At 34.6% G+C, this 18994-nt stretch overlaps 1 protein-coding gene and 1 non-coding gene across 6 annotated transcripts in view; both read left to right on the top strand.

The window, feature by feature from the left end:
* The window catches only part of BBS9 (Bardet-Biedl syndrome 9), a 432087-nt gene that overhangs the window by 122786 nt on the left and 290307 nt on the right, over positions 1–18994 (top strand). The gene's annotated exons all lie outside the window — the stretch shown is intronic.
* LOC117201382 (U6atac minor spliceosomal RNA) lies at positions 15637–15767 on the top strand. Its single transcript, XR_004483400.1, has one exon. It is a non-coding gene; the product is annotated as a U6atac minor spliceosomal RNA (small nuclear RNA).

The following is an 18994-nucleotide window of genomic DNA, read 5'->3' as shown; positions in this document are numbered from 1 at the left end:
AAGTGATGGGAGCCTTTCCAAACTTTAGCTGGCAGCCACAGCCATTGTACTTTAAAATCTTGTTACAGCTCATTTTTTAGTATAAATAATTTGGTCTAGGACTACGGTGTTTTTCTTCCTAGGCTATATTCACTATAGTAACTTTTTATAACTGTCAGTATTTAATATTTTATTCTTTAGTCTTCATTGATATAGTATTCTTGACCAGAATGTTCTCCCCATTTCTTCTCTGGATTTTCAGATTTCTTCCATCTTCGAGTCCTAACAAGTCACATAAATAAGCCTTCCCTCTCTACCCTGATCTCCTTCTTTGAATTTCTATAATATTTATAGTATGTTGGTGACTGTTCTTTGCTTTTTCTAACTCCCCAATTTGATCATACACTGTTTTAATGTAAGTACCTGTTCTACTTTTGCATATCACATTGAATAATCAGTCAGAAAGCTGAAAATGTGGTATATGCTCGGTAGATACATGAAAATCATTGTGGTTTGTGTGTGTCAGGGTGAGGGGTGGCTAGAAAGACCTCGTAAGAGCCTTTAAAGTTTTTTTTAAATATGAAAAAATTGAGACTCATAGATGGAAGGATATTGTTTCTTTGAAGACATATTTATTAGGAGAGTTCTTAAATTTCAAAGTGACTTTTTCTTTCTTTTTAGTTTAACGTTTGCTGTTAATTTGTCTTTTTTTTTCCTTTGTGCTTTGTAGAAAGAGAATGTCGGCCTATATATACACTTTCTGCTATGTTATATTTTTAAGGGTTTCCTTTGTGGCTTAATACTCCCCATAATATTTGTAAATATTCTTGGAAGTAGGGTAGAGCATAAATTATGACTTTCAGAGCTTGTGCATTGTTATTGATATTTTCCTCTGTTAATCTATTAATCAGCAGTGGAATGTTTGTCTTTCATTACTATATTTTTCTGTCAATTTTTTGTTGAATATCTAAGTATTTTTGATTTATATATTCTAGTTCTAATTATTCAACTTATGTTTATGATAGTTATTTATTTTTTTGGTAAGTTTAAAAAATGTTGCCAGTATAAAGTGACCTTTTCTTGTGCTTTCATTTAATGTTTTCTTGCTTCTTTGTTTTGTTTTGTTTGCTTTGAGTTCACTTTGTTATTAATTATTGGCATGCTATTGTCTATGCTTTTTTAACCTGTAACTTTATTTTGGGTGTATTTCTTATAAAAAATCTGATTGGATTTTTCAACCCATTTTGGAGACCCATTTAAAATTGTTACATTCGATGTATTTTGTCAATTTTCAGCTTCTTTGATATTCTCTACATTTTATACTATTTTCTTTGGTTTCCGTTTCTTGTATGTGAGCTGTGGTTTCTTTGCACTTGGAATTCTTCTATGTATTAGATGTTACATACACATACGTATCTCTTTTCTTTATTTTACCATACAATATAACACCCTATACCATTCTGGGGAACATTAAATCAGCCTACTGAGGGATGAAGCACAATTAATAAGTTAAAAAATTATAATTCATGATATAAAAAGATTCACAATCTTTAACAGATATAGAAAAATACATTAAAATCACTGTATGATCATATTGCCTAGATAAAAAGTGAATGCAAATTTTAGAAACATTCTTGAAAAAAGCATTAGAATAGTTTACAATAATAATTTATAGCTGATAAAAATACATGACAGAAAAATATTGTACAATGATAAATTTTTTTTTTTTTTTTTTTTCGGTATGCGGGCCTCTCACTGCTGTGGCCTCTCCCGTTGCGGAGCACAGGCTCCGGATGCGCAGGCTCAGCGGCCATGGCTTACGGGCCCAGCCGCTCCGCGGCATGTGGGATCCTCCCGGACCGGGGCACGAACCCGTGTCCCCTGCATCGGCAGGTGGACTCTCAACCACTGCGCCACCAGGGAAGCCCCAATGATAAATTTTTATCGTACTGCTGTGGGCCTGGGTTCAATCCCTGGTTGGGGGAACTAAGATCCTGTAAACCACATGGCATGGCTGGAAAAAAAAAAAAAAAAGATAAAACTCAAGCATTATTTAAAGTTACCTCAATCATACCATCCAGAATTGACATTTGTTAGCACCTGTTAAACATCAAGCCTGATATTTTTGTCTACAGATATGCCAATTAGGCACAGAATAAAATTTACAAAGCAGAATCATGTTTTTTATATATGTTTATTTTATGTTCTAAGAGAAAAAAGAAATAGATAAAATGGAAGGAATAAATGAATTTTACATAGATATTTATTCACAACAATGTATTTCAGTTTCTAAAAGATCCCTCTAAGTATAGAAAAAAAGTAAAAGGTTGATATTTTCTATTTTTTAAAGTGGTATTTCAACTTTTGGCAGTGTCCATTGACTCCTGTTATAAAAGATAAGGAAAACAGCAACTTCTGCTTTCTTCTTCTCTTCTTACCAAGTTCTGACATTGTTGGTATCTTACTATTATTTATTTTGTCAAAGTTTAAAACATTTACATACATTTTAGTAATCACTATTTTTAGTCCTTTATTCTATCCGTTCAAAGCTCACTGCCAATTCTTTTACCGTTTCTGAATTATCTTGATTTACTTCTTGGTTAGTTGAATTCAATCATCCGGTAGATTTGAGGAAAGCCTTATAAGTCTTCTTACAATCTTGAGAGTTTATTGCTTTTATACTTGAAGGTTATCTTAGCTTCCCCCAGAATTTTGGAACCTCCATTTGGTGTTGATAGTTACTGTGGTAAAGTCTGAGGCTGGCTGAACTTTTCTTAAAACTTCTTATTGAATGAATTGCTTTTTCTTCCTGGATGCTCATATCTGACTTATTTTTTTTAAATCCTTAAAAGACTGTAAATACACTAGCATTATCATCAGTTGATTAATTTTGTATGTATCAGTTTGTTCTAGAACAAGGTGAGATTTGATAGATTCAAGTTTTTGTTCATTTCAGAAAAATTTTCTCCCATAAGACTTTGAATATTGGTTCTGGACTACCAGTTCAGTTTTCTTAATCAATATCATTATTATAAATATATTAAGCTTACATTGTCTTTCAAATCTAGCATCACCTCATTAATCGTCAATTTTTTTCTATTTTGATTTGTGTGATTTTTATCCATGTCTTTCTACCATGCTCTTATGTTTGTTTTTATTTATTTTTTCTTGTTATTGCTCCTTGGATTTATCCTGTATGGGACTCTCTGTGCTTCCTGGACTTGATTAACTATTTCCTTTCCCATATTAGGGAAGTTAACTATAATCTCTTCAAATATTTTCTCAGTCCCTTTCTTTTTCTCTTCTTCTTCTGGAACCCCTATAATTCGAATGTTGGTGTGTTTGATGTTGTCCCAGAGGTCTCTGAGACTGTCCTCGGTTCTTTTCATTCTTTTTTCTTTATTCTGCTCTGCATTAGTTATTTCCACTATTTTATCTTCCAGGTCACTTATCCGTTCTTCTGCCTCAGTTATTCTGCTATTGATCCTTTCTAGAGTATTTTTAATTTCATTTATTGTGTTGTTCACTGTTGGTTTCATCTTTAGTTCTTTTAGGTCCTTGTTAAATGTTTCTTGCATTTTCTCTATTCTATTTCCAAGATTTTGGATCATCTTTACTGTCATTATTCTGAATTCTTTTTCAGGTAGACTGCCTATTTCCTCTTCATTTGTTAGGTCTGGTGGGTTTTTATCTTGCTCTTTCATCTGCTGTGTGTTTTTCTGTCTTCTCATTTTGCTTATCTAACTGTGTTTGGGGTCTCCTTTTTGCAGGCTGCAGGTTCGTAGTTCCCATTGTTTTTGGCGTCTGTCCCCAGTGGCTAAAGCTGGTTCAGTGGGTTGTGTAGGCTTCCTGGTGGAGGGGACTAGTGCCTGTGTTCTGGTGGATGAGGCTGGATCTTGTCTTTCTGGTGGGCAGGTCCACGTCTGGTAGTGTGTTTTGGGGTGTCTGTGGACTTATTATGATTTTAGGCAGCCTCTCTGCTAATGGGTGGGGTTGTGTTCCTGTCTTGCTAGTTGTTTGGCATAGGGGGTCCAGCACTGTAGCTTGCTGGTTGTTGAGTGAAGCTGGGTGTTGGTGTTGAGATGGAGATCTCTGGGAGATTTTCGCCGTTTGATATTACGTGGAGCTGGGAGGTCTCTTGTGGACCAGTGTCCTGAAGTTGGCTCGCCCCCCACAGAGGCACAGCACTGACTCCTGGCTGCAGCACCAAGAGCCTTTCATCCACATGGCTCAGAATAAGAGGGAGAAAAAGTAGAAAGAAAGAAAGAGGATAAAAGAAAATAAGATAAAATAAGATAGTTATTAAAATAAAAAATAATTATTAAGAAAAAAAATTTTTTTAAAAGTAAAAAAACCAGATGGATAGAACCCTAGGACAAATGGTGAAAGCAAAGCTATACAGACAAAATCTCACACAGAAGCATACACATACACACTCACAAAAAGAGGAAAAGGGGAAAAAGTCATAAATCTTGCTCTCAAAGTCCACCTCCTCGATTTGGGATGATTCGTTGTCTATTCATGTATTCCACAGATGCAGGGTATATCAAGTTGATTGTGGAGCTTTAATCCGCTGCTTCTGAGGCTGCTGGGAGAGATTTCCCTTTCTCTTTGTTCTCACAGCTCCCAGGTGCTCAGCTTTGGATTTGGCCCTGCCTCTGCGTGTAGGTCACCGGAGGGCGTCTGTTCTTCGTTCAGACAGGACGGGGTTAAAGGAGCCGCTGATGCGGGGGCTCTGGCTCACTCAGGCCGGGGGGAGGGAGGGGTATGGATGTGGGGCGAGCCTGCGGCGGCAGAGGCCGGCGTGACGTTGCAGCAGCCTGAGGCACGCCGTGCGTTCTCCCGGGGAAGTTGTCCCTATATCACGGGACCCTGGCAGTAGCGGGCCGCACAGGCTCCCGGGAAGGGAGGTGTGGAGAGTGACCTGTGCTCACACACAGGCTTCTTGATGGCAGCAGCAGCAGCCTTCGCGTCTCATGCCCGTCTTTGGGGTCCGCACTGTTAGCCGTGGCTTAGTGTCTGTCTCTGCATCTCCTTTAAGCAGCGCTCTTAATCCCCTTTCCTCGCGCACCAGGAAACAAAGAGGGAAGAAAAAGCCTCCTGCCTCTTCGGCAGGTCCAGACTTTTCCCCGGACTCCCTTCCGGCTAGCCGCGGTGCACTAACGCCCTGCAGGCTGTGTTCACGCCGCCAACGTCAGGCCTCTCCCGGCGCTCCGACCGAAGCCCAAGCCTCAGCTCCCAGCCCCGCCCGCCCCGGCGGGTGAGCAGACAAGCCTCTCAGGCTGGTGAGTGCTGGTCGGCCCTGATCCTCTATGCGGGAATCTCTCCGCTTTTCCCTCCCCACCCCTATTGCTGTGCTCTCCTCCGTGGCTTCGAAGCTTTCCCCCTCCGGCCCCCGCAGTCTCTGCCTGCGAAGGGGCTTCTAGTGTGTGTAAACGTTTCCTCCTTCACAGCTCCGTCCCGCTGGTGCAGGTCCCGTTCCTATTCTTTTGTCTCTGTTTATTCTTTTTTCTTTTGCCCTACCCAGGTACCTGGGGAGTTTCTTGCCTTTTGGGAGGTCTGAGGTCTTCTGCCAGCGTTCAGTAGGTGTTCTGTAGGAGTTGTTCCACGTGTAGATGTATTTCTGATGTATCTGTGGGGAGGAAGGTGATCTCCGCGTCTTACTCTTCCGCCATCTTCCCCCTCTCCCCGTTATTGCTCCTAATGTGGCTTTCATCCCTCCAGTTTGTGTTTGTGCTTTTCAAACAAAGAAAAAATTATGTTTCTTTCATTTCATTGATACAGTAGTAGCTGTTTGTCTGATTTCTTCATTTATTTCCATAGAAAGTTCTTGCTATGGATATTTAATGCTTTTTGCTTATGTTCCAGTCTCCCTCATCTCTTTTACTTTATTTGCAATTTCTACACAAAGGTCCTTTGTTCATTACTTTGCAATTATTGCTCATTTTTCAAATGATGGCAGCAATTTACTTAAGAATCATGTGGGAAGTGATGGGAGAGAGTAATGAACTCGGACCACCTGAGTCTTTTACCTTCTCAGTGTGTTTAATTTCTCCGTTGCCCTGGTGGTCCATCTCCCTCAGTTTTCAGGGTCTGAGAGGTGGATGAGTCTAACAGAAGTCCCCCTGTATCTCCAGTCACAGGCTGTTGGTGTTAAAAATCAGTGGCTGCTCCTTGTCCTCTAATCTTCATTGGTTAGGAAGCTAGCTGATTGATAAATGTATCTTATACTTCTAATGTATCTTTCTATTTTTAAAAAATTTTTATTGAAATATAGTTGATTTACAATGTTGTGTTAGTTTCAGGTGTAAGGAAAAGTGAATCGGTTATACATATGTATATTATATATATTTTATATATATTCTTTTTTAAGATTTTTTTCCTTTATAGGTTATTAAAAGATTTTTTTGAATTTTATTTTATTTTTTTATATAACAGGTTCTTATTAGTTATCTATTTTATACATATTAGTGTATATATGTCAATCCCAATCTCCCAATTCATCCCACCACCACCAGCCCCACCCATTACAAGATATTGAGTAAAGTTCCTTATGCTATCCAGTAGGTCCTTGTTGGTTATCATTACTGTGGTTTTCTATATTCCATTTCCTGCATCCACCTGTACCCTTAGATCTCATTATGTTAGTCTAGGGCCTAACTCTGTATACCTCTGTGCTTGAGGTCTGGGAAGCATGTGTCAGCTCTTGGCATCCTATCTTATTACAGTACAGAATTTAAAATGTTCAGCCTCAATAAAACAGATAAACAACAAGGACCTACTGTATAGCACACGGAACTCTATTTAATAGCTTGTAATAGTCTATAATGGAAAAGAATCTGAAAAAGAATAGACATAAATATAGATATGTGTATAACTGAATCACTTTGCTGTATACCTAGAACATTGTAAATCAGCTGTACTTCAATAAAAAAAATAAGATGTTCGGCCTCCAAATTTGCTGATTGTGACTGTAGTGATGTCCTTGTTCAGTTTCCCCTTTTTCTGATGGGGGCACTGTTTGTTGTCATACTTTCTGCTGTTTTTTGGTGAGTTTTGAGGGGTTTTGCTGTGCCGTCTTTGGCTGGAAGTCATTTTTTTTTTTTTTTTATCAGTTGATGTTTATTGTTGCTGGGGAGAGAATTATGGAAAACTTGATTTTTGTTGTGTTGTAAGTAACTAGTTCTTTGTGTGTGGTTGCTTGAAGAATGTTTTTCATTTTTTTTCTGTAAATGCCACATTTGTCACTATATATTTGTATGACATTATTTTCCTTGATTTAGTTGGGAACGTGGTGGATTTAATCTGTTTAGACTATTTGTTTGGCTGCTGAAGAAAGCTTCCTTATATTACATGTTTGATTATTCTTTCAGTTCTGTTTGATATAGTCCATCCTTCAGGGAAATGAATATTGTTTGGTTGGCTATTTATTTTCTGTTCCCCATGTCCACTATGTTCTTCATAATTTTTATTTCTTTGTCATTTTTCTTCCTGTTTTCTGGGAGAGTGTCTGAATTGTGTGTTCTGTATCAGTGCTTCCACAGCATTTTCTCTGTCTACCATTGGAGATTCTTTTAGCCTACTGAAGTGATATCTTTCTCCCTTCCGCATGCCTCCCTCCTCCTGCATCTTTGCTATTATTAACCAGTGTAGTACATGGCAGGCTATAATTCCCATGATGTACTTGTGCCAGGTATGTCTTACTTTGAAACCTGTTCTTAGTGTTTATTTTGGGATTCTATCTCTGAGCATATAATATGCTACTATTAATTCCTGTCCTTTACTTAGCCAGTTGTTTTATAGAATTTGTTACCTCTGTATGGATATAGATGGTGTATAGAGGCCAAGGGCAGTGGCAGAAGTGGGAAAGGTTCCAATGGGTAGGGATAAAATACCTTGCTTCCATAATAGGTCAGGTTTGAGTAGTAAAAGATGTCAGCATAGTTTTATGGTTCCTATGGAACCTGGGTTTGTGAACCAGATTAGGGTAGGTGTTGAGATTAGGGAAGAAGAATAAAACATCTTCCTACCTTTGTTCAGTTGGTCTCTATGAAGTGAAGCTGGGGTGTGGCATAAGCTAAAGCTGCGTTTTTGGCTTTATCTACCTGATAATTAGTCTAAATTTCTTTTAGGTTCTGAATTTACAGTTTATGGGATTGTTTTCTACAGTTTCCTCCCTTTTTCCAATGATTTCATGTCTGTGTCTTTGTCTCTTTTCAACTCCTGCATGGCCATTTTAGTTAGCTATTGGAGAGACTGCATGAGGACTGTTGCCATATTGAATTGAACATTTCAGAAGAGCCTTAGGATCATATCATTAAATTGCAGAGAAAAATCTAGTTGGAAATTAGATTTGAATACTACTGAATTTAGGGATTCTTTTGGAGAAATTGGCTTTTTTCCAGTTCTGACTACCATTTAATTTCCAAAAATAATTTTGGTTCAGGCTAGAGATTGAGCAGAATAGTGAGTTTTTTGGGAAAAAAATTAAAAAACAAAATGGCAACCTTTTTAGAAAGATATGGTCCTTGAAATGTGGCTGAGCTCTAAATTTTACACAGAATATATCACTGTCTTTAGTAATTGGGTATCCCACTGTACTTTCTGACTGGTTCATATCTGGTCTTGTTTCGTGCAGTGTTCATTATAGATGAATTCTAGATCAATTGAAAGAATTTGCATACCCTCATAAAGTATAACATAGTGGGTTTTGACATTAATTTGATTGTTTTCCTAACCTTCCATTTTTCTCACCATAATGTAGCATTTGTATTCTTTTGGTGAGTTTTAGAAATTTTGTAGTTGATTGTAATTGGTGCTTTTGGCATTGTAATTAAATTAAGCTTAATTTAGCTCATTTTACTGTGATGAAGCTTACTGATTTTCAGTGTTTTCACTATTAGTTTTTCCTGAGAAGTCTAATTCCTTCCCCTATTTTTTATTTTCTTGTTTACTGTTTGTTTTGTTTTGCTTTTTCCTTTTATTTGGGAAGTAAAAAATATCTTTTCTGTATTAATAGTGATAAATCAGTTTTAAAGAAACCCATTGCGACTTAAGTGGCATAAGATGATAATTGGGTTGTTTACCAGAAATATTAATATTATATAATATATTATGTGATAAATAAATATAAATATAAATATAAATAGGGCGAGAGAACCCCCATCAGAAAAAGGGAGTTTCAGTTTGGGACATGGTGGGCCTGCTAGTGTAACACAATAGATTATAACTTAATGTAAGGAGATACGGGAGAAGGAAGAACAGAATTTATCATATTTGTTTTTTTTTTTCTTTCTCTTATTGTTGATACCTCAGTAACCATGATTTAGACAAATTGTTTATGTCAATTCTATTGAAAAATTTTGGGAGTAAAATGAATTGCTTTACTTTTGAGGGTCATCATTAATTGTATGCATATACAGTATTTCTATTGTGTATGGTCAAGGTCTTTAAAGAGGTGATTTCTAGATTTTATGTTGATTGGATTTTATATCATTTGAACAAGAATTGTGCTTGTAAAGTCCTTATAACCATGTAGCTAAACCATGGTTGACCTATGGCCTATCAATATGCTGCTTTATGAACTGTAGTATTGCTCCTTAGATAAGTATTTTATTCACATGGAAAAGACTTGCAGTAATCTTATAAATAAATTAAAAAGCCATGTCTTTATTGTTATTTATCAGTTGAGGTTATAATCCTTAGAAAAACTTTCCTTATGAAAGTTAGAAATCTTTTGCTGTGGTCTCATGTTTTCATTATTTTATTTTTTATGTAGTAATGTAAAACACAGCATCCTCCATTCTCATGAAAAGTTTAATAGTAATTACAGTTGCAGATTGTTTGACTTTGGTACATTCCATAGCAAATCTGTTTAATTTGTCTGCCAGAGGTTTTAGAAACACTCTACAGCCAAAGATAAGGAGTTGCACTTAGAATGCTAGTTGGGTTTATTCTTTTGTGTTTTATAAATTAAATGTTTTAATGGTAGAATTCATCTTATTACCATGTATTTCCACTGCAAAATTTCTTTAGACATACTGTCATTGAGGCTGTGAACTTCTCTTAAAAGGAAGTGCTCAGTCTTAAAAAAAAAAATAATCTATATGGAAAAGCCTTGTGTTTTGGTTTCTGATTCTCTGTCCCATACTGACATGAGAGTTAATTTCATAGTGGATGAGGGGGCTGGCAGAGGAGTTAGTTGTTCAATAGAGTGGTAGCAGCAGAAAAGTGTTTTGCTTTTCACTAGTTAGGGTGAGTTTTGTCTTTTAATAAATGCATAGCTCCTTGGCCCTTTGGTCTTGGAGATTATTTGTATCAGGTTGGTGACTTTGCTTTCATCTTTCTTGGAAATATGTGCATCTTTCTTGGAAATATAGAATTTTACATTTTCCCTCCTCACTTGAAATACTCTGGTTTCAAAGATAGAATGAGGCTTTAAATTTATTTCTAAATTATTAAAAAATATTTATATTTCCAAGATAAAAAAAGTTACATTTTCTAAGTTGCTTACTAGAGAATATAAAAGAGAAACAAAGTTATTTTTTGAGGTAATATTAGGTTATATTCTGCTACTAATAACTTTGGAACTTTTAATGAACTTAGTTCTTTTAACTCGTTAACCGGTATATGGTCTATACTTTTGAACTAGCATTGGAGTGCATATCTGGGATATTGCCAGAATAAAAAAGGGTGTATGTAAATATATAAATCTTACTCTATAAGCTAAAGTTGGATGCCTTAAAATTAGAATCAACTGTTATCTGAAAGGAAATACAAGAATATAGCAGTACATATTTATTGCCTGGTGTGTACTGGCATCTTTGTATCATTAGGCTCTTAAATTCTAAAAAGAACTACATTAGTAACTCATTCAAAACTTCTGAAGTGTTTAATAGTTTAGAAATCTTCACTAACTCCCTACATCTTTAAAAAACAGACTGGGGAGAGTGATGGTGCATTATTTCAAGAGACTGGAATACTAAATAAAATTACCAAAAAAAAGGGCTTGAAAAATATAATATAGTCAAGCAATCATGTTATCATTTAAGTCCTCTTTATAACTTTAACTTGAAACTGGTAAGTAAATGAAATTTTGCCTGCTAAAATAGGGCTTTATCTCTCAATTATCTGACCTCTGTGACACACGGAATCTATCACTGAATAGATAGGAGGGTTCCCACGTATTCTAAAATGGGGATCTGTATTCAGTGGTTTTCCTGCCTGTAGATAAAGTCTACTAACTTTTGTTCACTGAAATGCAGTTTACTATTTAAAATAAGTGTAAAATAGAAACAGAGTTACTACCTGCTTTATTGATATGCTAAAAAAAGAAAGATTCAGATGCCCATATAATTTGTTTTGAGTGTGTAATATTTAAAACTGTAGAGAAAACTGTACTAATTCAAAGTTAAAGTGTTTTTGTTTTAATTAAGTAGGTGACAGAATGCCATTATTGAACATTAATTCATTAATGTAGAACATATGTTCTAATTAGAACTTATGTTCAAATCTTGATAAGCCTTGGCTATGTGAAAACTTTGCTTAGTGCAGAAAGAAAGATTTATTATACTTTTTTCCCCTTGTAGTTCATCAAAAAGTCATCTTTAATTTTCCAATGTTTTTAGAGTGAGAGTATTTTAATATTTGTAGATAGCATGTATTACATATTATGAAGATGTTTTAGAGCATACATTGATTGTCTAATTAGTAATGTGTTTTTTCACCATAACACTGTTCCAAGAGTCCATATGATAATAATAACTAATATTTATTTCACTTACTCTGTACCAGGCAGTATTCTAAGTGCTTTATACATAGTAATTTATTTAATTCTTCTAAGAATTGCTCCTATTATTAATATTATTACCATTCCCATTTTATAGGTGATAAAACTGAGGCATAGAAAGATCAGTAATATGCCGGAGCTCATAATCAAACATGTAAACAACTAATTATAGCATAAATGGTTTAATGTTCCAACATAGAAAAGCAGAAAGTGATAGGGCCCTTCAGAATATTTAGTCTACCATGCTACTAGAAGTCAAAGTCCCAACTCTTTTTGTTTCTACTAAAAAACTCTCATACCATTCTTTTCTCTAGAACAATTGCTTCCCTTTCATATTAGTGCTATCCAATATTCAATCTAGTGACAGTATATTGTTTGAAATTAAAATGATAAACATTTGAAAAACCAGAAGGTAGAAGCCTAAAACAAAAGTGATTACTTTTGGAGTGTGGAACTGAGGGGTGGAAGAATCTGGATATGTTCTTTAAATAACATTTAGGAAGCCTAAGGTATTCTGGAAATCAACTTCAGTCTTTGGAAAAACAGTGATGCTGCCAAGGCTCTTTCATTTAAATCTAAAATAGTTTAGATGTATTAATATAGATATAAATATTTTGGAATGAATAAAAAGTGAAAGATAAATTATTAAGTATTTTAATTAAGAAGAACAGCATAGAAAATTATTCCTTTTTTCTTTTTATTTAAAAGAAAAGTTATGGTTTGTAAATTAGAAATTACTAGTATTCAGTTATCAAAATACAATGAAAAAAATAATACCTTTTATCTCTCACTTATACTTATTTCCAACAGCAAATTTCTCTCTTCTTATCCCATCTTGTTACCTTCATATTTCAAATGAGTAGGAACAGTTCATATTAATTGAACATTTAAAAATTTTTCTTGGAAGGAAAATTATTTTGATTTGGACCATATAACAATTTACCTTTAGCAATGAATTTTGCAATAACTCTGAACATTTAGGATTATAAAAATTCTACTTTTCTCTTCTTTTAAAAAAACTTTGTTAATGATGGAGAAAGCATATATGACGTCTTTCAAGATCTGTAGTTGGAAAAAAAATTCTCTACTTTGCAAAGCCTCAGCTATGCCCATACTGTGTGAATGCAGCATGGAGCTAGTGTGTGAGTGATCAAGCAGCAGGAACAGTTTCTATGGAAACAATTTTCAGAGTACTTAAAGTTCAGCAGAAAAATATGAAAAATTAAAACACAATCACATTGGAAGTAATGGGCAGATGGAGATAAAAAAGTTATCTTGCCGCTTTTTAAAATTTCTACAGGCTTCCAGATGGTAGGAAATGCTTTGTTCTTCCCTCCTGCCCATCTGTTGTTCTTCAGTGTAACTGACATCACCACAACTACTGCAACCATTAAAGCATCACCATATAAAAATGGCAAAATTTAGAACGTATTGCATAATTTTATGGAAAGAAGATTACAAGAATCAAAGTTATAGTTTGTTGAAAGATTTGCTATTTTATTTTTTATTTTTTGGTGTGTGTGGCGTAGTGGTATGATAGAAGTAATGCCCAGGAATGATGTACTCTAAGATTAGAACAAATTTCCCTTATTTGAGGTAGTGTAGAAAAATTTTCATGATTTAGAATTAAACATAGGGATTTCTTTATGTATCATTGAAATGAATTACTTTTTAAGTAAAGGATATAGTGTATGTGATCCACTAAACCTATGCATTTGTTTTATTTCTTTTTTCCCCAGACTATTAGTCTCTGCCAGAAATGGATATGTGTTACTGTTTTCTACACAAAAATTACTTTAAAGAAAATAGTTATAATAATAATTATTTGTGCCAGTTTCGGTCCAGCAAATATTTAACTTTTGTAGTTTAAAAAATTAAAAATAGTTAAGCAAAATAAATTTCTATTTAAATAACAAAATATTATAAAATAATTTTTATTTATTGGTGTCTGCCTAAAGGCAGATCTCATAAATTTTATTTGTTGCTTTTTTGCCACTTTTATCAAACAGAATTTGTGTTTGCTAGAATAGAATTTAGATAGTGAATTCTTTACTCTTAATCAACAAATTCATATCCTTAGAGTAACTTTGGATTGATTATTCATCTTAATTCTTTCCTTTTTTACTCCTTAATTACTTATGTCTAAAAACTAGTCTTTATGAAAAATTAAATGAAGTTTTGTTAAAATTAGAATAATTCTTGTCTAGGTTACTTTTGCCCATTTTTAAGTGCTATAATTTAAAAATACTTTAGAAAAATCAAGCAGTAGTTATGTGTTGCTTTTAAGGAGATTCTTGTCACCTTTCTTGTGTTATTCCCCCCCAATACATATCTTTCTTCCAGCTTGTATATATTTCATGGGAATTCATATTTATTTTGAAAAAGTCTTTCAAGATTATGTCACATTTGAGTTCAGGAAATCCAGTTTTGACTAGAAGTATTGCTTTACCTTTAGCAATATGAAAATGAATTAATACAGTACCTTGAGTTTTGGCAAACTCATCTTTAAGCCATTTGAACCTCCCAAGTGATACTCAGATATGTAGTGAAATTCACTAGTTCCTAGAAGCCCAGTGAGTCTACAATGTTTGGTTTCTTAAAAACAAGCTAAACTGAATAGCAGTATTAGGTGAGTTTCATTCAGAATGCCATGTAGCACAGAAACAAGTCATTTGTCTTCCAGTGTGAATTCTAATAGGCCTTAGTTCCCCAATCTAGGCTCTTTCTGTGGCTAGGACTGGGGTCCTATGATGTGTAGTCTTTAGGGACACTTTAGTTTCAAGTCTGGGGAGAATACCTTCTCCAGCTGAGATTTTTCTCTGGGGAGTTGGCTTACAGAATGGGCATCTCAGAGACTAGAATAGTGGTTATTAGGAGTGAGGGAGATGGAGAGATTCTGGTCAAATGGCACAAGGCTTCAGTTATAAGATTAATCAGCTCTGGGGATCTAATGTACAGCATGGTGACTATAGTTAATAATACTGTGTTGTATACTTGAAATTTGCCAAGAGAGTAGACCTTAAGCATTCTTATCACACAGACACACACACAATGGCAACCATGTAAGGTGATGTATGTGTTAAATCTGGTTGTGATAATCATTTCATGAAGTGTATGTATATCAAATCATCCCATTGTATACTTTAAATACATACAATTTTGTCAATTATACTTCAATAAAACTGAAAAAAAAAGAATGGGCATTTCTTCTTTTCACATAGGGACCACACTGTTCAGTTTCTTCAAGCATGGCAGTTGGTATTCAATGAACGTTGGTTGAATGACTGACTGACTGAAGGGATTAATGAAGCAATTGAAAACAAGTGACTCAGTTAGAAGGGACAAAGGCATACTGCTTCACAGCCTGAACACTTTGCCTATGGGAAATTTAAAAAATGTTAAGTTTGGCTGCTTAAAAAATTTTTTTTGACCATAATGCATTTGTTATAGGAGTGGATTAAAACTATGGCCTGAAAAAAGTGTTTTCACTTTTGTGGGAATTTAATTTAGTCTCAGTAATCCTGTCTTCTCTTCTGTGGATGGTGGGAATTTGTTTGTGGAACATTTATTTGTTTGTTCAGGTCAAACATTTTATTAACCTTTTTTATTCTGTCAGACATAGATGAATAACTCATGAAGAGTCTTAGATTCATATTTCATGAAGGACATAATTGTGATTTGAATTCCTTATATGCATAGTTATTTATTATGCTAATGAGTATGCCTGTACTGTTAACTTTAGGTTGTAGAAAAGAATTTTAAAAGAATTATGGTTTTATTGGCATTGACTTTATTTTATGTCAGCAGTCATCAGTTCATGTATTTTTATGTACAAAGTGTCTCATACCACTTCATAGAAAGCATATTTAGTGTTGTATGAAAGGAGAGAAGGTTAGCACTCCCCTTGACAAGGATGGAAGAGGCCTTCAGGCCTAGCAACACGCATATGGTTAAGAAAGCATATTTAATTATCTTCTAATGGATTATATCAAAATTTCTTTCTCTTACATATTTAAATGGAAATATTTTATATTCTTATCAAACTCATATACGTATGTATCAGTACTGGCCACTTGAAATATATAATTATAAGAGAGTGAAAATAGAATGGGTTATACCAGCAAAAATTTTTTGATAATCAGAAATTACACAACACTCTGATGCTCTTTGGGTTTTTTTTCTTTAAAAAAATTCAACTTTATTGAGGTGTAATTTACATATAATTAAATTCACCCACTGTAAGTGTTCATTGAGTGTTTTAATTTTTTCTTCCAGTTTTCTTGAGATATAATTGACATAGAGCATTGTATAAGTTTAAGGTGTATAGCATAATGATTTGACTCACATCTATCATGAAATGATTATCACAATAAGTTTAGTGAACATCTATCATCTTATATGCATACAAAATTAAAGAAATAGAAATTTTTTTTCTTGTGATGACAATTCTTAGGATTTACTCTCTTAACTTTCATATAAAATATAGAGCAGTGTTCATTATATTTGTCTTGTTGTACATTACATCTGCAGTACTTATTCATCCTATAACTGGAAGTTTGTACCTTTTGACTTTTTTTTTTTTAACTTATCAGAATTTGTTTTATTCTTTTTTTTTTCTTTTTTTTTTTAAACATCTTTATTGGGGTATAATTGCTTTACAATGGTGTGTTAGTTTCTGCTTTATAACAAAGTGAATCAGTTATACATATACATATGTTCCCATATGTCTTCCCTCTTGCGTCTCCCTCCCTCCCACCCTCCCTATCCCACCCCCTTTTTGACTTTTTTCACCCAATGATGAAATGGGCAAGCAGAGGACTCATGGGCAAAAGAAAAAAGGGATCTGTAATTTGTCATAAGAGAGGAGATGAGTCAACGTAGGTCAGAGTATATTTCTACCTAGGCACTGAACAACTTCATACCTTATAATGCAAACTTCTGTTGTTTCTATTGAAATATTGTTTATTATTTTTTATTTTTTTGGCCATGCTGCACGGCATGTGGGATCTTAGTTCCCCAACCAGGGATTGAACCCTCGCCCCCTGCAGTGGAAGCACAGAATGTTAACCACTGGACTGCCAGGGAAACCCATGAAATATTGTTTCTTGAGGTCACATAATATCATCTACGAAACAGTGTTAAGTAAAGAAAATTTACGATAAAATTCACTGTCTTGTAGGATAGCAAAGACTGAGTGCCGTGTATTATCTATGTTTTTTTCCATTTTCTCTTTTCTGTGTGTTTAAATAATATTGTGTCTTGTTTAACCAATAGATAAAAACCTATGTCTGTAGACCACTGGGCCATTGTGATTCATATACTTTTAATTTCTGTAATTATTAATGAGTAATATACTTAATCCCCCCCAATAGCTACTTTTATTCTCTGTTAAGTACATCACCTTCTGTTTCTGGGAGACTTAAGTTTTTTCCTATATGAAGAGATTGAACAAACTTTTATGTGTGGCTTCAATGTAACTGCTAGAAATATTTTTATGCTACTTCATTTCTCAGTGGAGCATGAGTTACATTGCCCTAATGTTGGGGGGGTATTAAAGACATTTTCTCCCTTTCTTTCTGAGTGGCCTGAAACCTATGAACTAAAAGCACAGAAGCAGCAGACTGTGAATCTTAGTTTAATATATACATTTTTAGAAGCCACTGCAGGTGAAGTATTTATTCTGTATTATACGAGGCTGTTTAACTTTGATCTGGCCAGCTAGTAGCAATAAGACTACTTCTAAATATCTTTCCATTTGGAGATGTTTACTATTGTCATCAACAGCAATCCCCTCCCCTCCCACACACAAAACACTTTCATGTATGTATGTATGTATATATGTATGTACGTATTCACATTTTTATCTTTCCTCCCCTTCACATTTGGTGGGATGTGTGTGGCTTTCTGGAGAGGGGAGGGAGAAGCAGGCCTTGGCTGGAGGCTGCTATTGATTTAAGGCAGTGGGCATTAATAGGCAGCATCTGCCCTCTCACTTTCAGTAATGCAGCTGACCCTTTTAGCTGCTGGATACCCGAGCTGTAAGTGGCAACTTTAATGTGATACCTTAGAGTTATGTCCTTACTAAGTAAATCACATTTAGAAGCTTTTATGTTATCATAGTCATGCTTGTTTTAAAAAAGCCTAAACATGATGAACATTAAAAATGAATTTATATTCATGAAGCAAAATTTGATTTTCTAGGTAATTACCTATTCATCTAAAAACTCAGATGGTTGCTTTTAGTGTTCATCTATGTAAATGACACAATAAAAAATAAAGCTATTCTGTGATACTCTGTGCTTTATTTCAAATGATTTTCTTGATGATACATTTATTTTGTCTAAGACTTTTTCAAATAGTCTCTTCTTTCCTAAGTAGAGTTTGCTGTAGATGGAAATAACTTAATATGTCTATTGTTAGAATGAGACCAGTATAATCTTTTAGTTAGTCTTTTACTTAGGTACCACCTGAGTGGGCATATTGAATATTTGAAATATGGTTGTAGATCAAAGGATATACAAAGATGTTATGTAGTCTACCTTTAAAGCAAGTAGTGTTGGGATTTGTACTTAAGTGATGTTGGATCTAAAATCGAATCAAAGAGGCAGAAGTTCAGAGAGGTTTGTTTCTCCCTAATTAATAAGAGAGAGAGATGAATTGCCATTGATTTTTAAGAGTAAAATTTTTAACCATGATGGAGGATTTCCCCATATTTTTCTACTCATATCATTCTCTTAATGTTATTCGTACACAGCTTTTGTTATTTAATTTTAGGTTTGAAATGGGAAATGATCAAAAAGCATTTTTATAATGGAAGCTTAAAGATTACAGACTATATAGTTAAATTTTTAATTGTTTAAAAATGCAATAAAGTGGGCAAAATTAAGAAATATATATTTTAAAAGGACCAAAATTTTATGTGATACCTAAATTTTAAACATTAGTTTTGCTTTTACTCCTTTTTTTTTTTTGGCCACACTGGGCAGAATGTGGGCTCTTAGTTCCCTGACCAGGGATCAAACCCATGCCCCATGCATTCAGAGTGAGGTGGCTTAACCACTGGACTGCCAGGGAAGGCCCATTATATCCTTGTAGCTTACTTATTTTATACATAATAGTTGGCTCCTTTTAATCACCTACCCCATCTTGCCCTTCCCCCATTCTTCTCCTCACTGGTAACCAACCACTAATTAGTTCTCTGTATCTGTGAGTTTGTTTCTGTTTTGT

This window comes from Orcinus orca, chromosome 9 (assembly GCF_937001465.1).
Source record: "Orcinus orca chromosome 9, mOrcOrc1.1, whole genome shotgun sequence".
Classification (NCBI taxonomy): Eukaryota; Metazoa; Chordata; class Mammalia; order Artiodactyla; family Delphinidae; genus Orcinus; species Orcinus orca.
This window is presented reverse-complemented; position numbering and strand designations above follow the sequence as displayed.